At 63.4% G+C, this 1,174-nt stretch overlaps 1 protein-coding gene across 2 annotated transcripts in view; it reads left to right on the top strand.

Annotated features, from left to right (window-relative positions):
* Positions 1-40: 40 nt before the first annotated feature.
* BCL6 (B-cell CLL/lymphoma 6) overlaps positions 41-1,174 on the top strand; it is a 15,750-nt gene continuing 14,616 nt past the window's right edge. Inside the window, exon 1 of one of the 2 annotated variants that reach the window (XM_019532901.1) lies at positions 41-124. The gene's annotated coding sequence lies outside the window, so the exon portion shown is untranslated. The remainder of the gene's footprint in view (positions 125-1,174) is intronic. The other variant, XM_019532902.1, reaches the window with a different exon arrangement.

Below are 1,174 nucleotides of genomic sequence, written 5' to 3'. Positions count from 1 at the left end.
CCCGCGCCGGGCGCAGTGGTAGAGTCGGCAGCTCAAATTCCGAGAATTGAGCCGTGTTGATTCTTAGAACTGGGGTTCTTAGAAGTGGTGATGCAAGGAGTTTCTAGGAAAGCCCGGAGACCAGGTGATTGCCGCGCCGCTTCGAGCGCCGCGGCCGCGGCTCCCGATTTTACCCTTTAATTCTTGCTTTTGCTCCGCGGGTGCCAATGGCCTTGGCTCCGCGGCGCCGCTCCCCTCCCCGGCTCTATATATACCGCGCCGGGGCAGGTGCTCCCGGCGGGCCGGGGCGCGACGGGGCGCCGCGGCCCGGCCCCTCGCCTGCTGTTATGATTTCGTGCGGCTCTTGCGCCCGCTGCGCTGTGCTCCTGCGCGGGGCCGGCAGGGAGCTTTTGGGACCCGCTGCTACCTGCTGGGGGATCTCTTCTAGGGGGGCTTTTGGGCTCCCCCTCTTTTTTTCTTTTTTTTTTCCTTTTTTTTCTTTTTTTTTTGCGCCCATCTCTGCTTGCTGCGCTGCCCTTCTGGGGTGTGAGGGGGGCCTTTGTGGAGCTGTTTCTGGCCGCTGCGCGGCCCTTCTCCGGGGGTTTTACAGGGGGGATCTTTGGGCACGGCTTCTGCGCCCGTTTCTGGCCCCTCTTAATTGGGGGGCTTCGGGGCGGGGGGTTGGCATGGCTTTTGCACCGCTGCCTTGTGCCTCCTGCTGCCCTCCCTCCCTCCCCGGAGCTCCCTGCCCCTTGGCTCGGCTGCGCGCTTCCCAGGGCTGGCGCTGCTCCGCCACCCCCCGCTTCGATGAAGTGACAGCGGCAGGAGCCGAGATTTGCCAGCGGCGACGTTCCCCCCGAGCCCGCCCGAGAGCCTTGCAGCGGGTCCCGGCGGCAGGGGTGGAGGGCGGCTGGCGGGGGTGTTTGTGTGCGTGTCAAAGATGATTTTCCATTTTTCATTTTTTTTCCTCTCCCCGTTGCCCTTGCCTTTTGGAAACCTCTGCGCCCGGCTGGGGCTGGGGGGGGGGGAAGGCAGGGGCTTTGCACCTGCCTGGGTGTCAGGGGATGGGGCTGGAGCCCGGTGTTTGGGGCGGCGAGGCGTGCGGTAGTGTCCTCCATCTGCGTGACTCGGGCTCGTCTCCCAATGGCTGGATTGTGTCTGTGTTGGGTTTTTTCTTTTTTTTTCTTTTTTTTTT

This window comes from Crocodylus porosus, unplaced genomic scaffold, assembly GCF_001723895.1.
Source record: "Crocodylus porosus isolate Cpor-Errol unplaced genomic scaffold, CroPor_comp1, whole genome shotgun sequence".
Lineage (NCBI taxonomy): Eukaryota > Metazoa > Chordata > Crocodylia > Crocodylidae > Crocodylus > Crocodylus porosus.
Note: the sequence above shows the minus strand (reverse complement) of the source record. Positions and strands in the feature narration are given on the sequence as shown.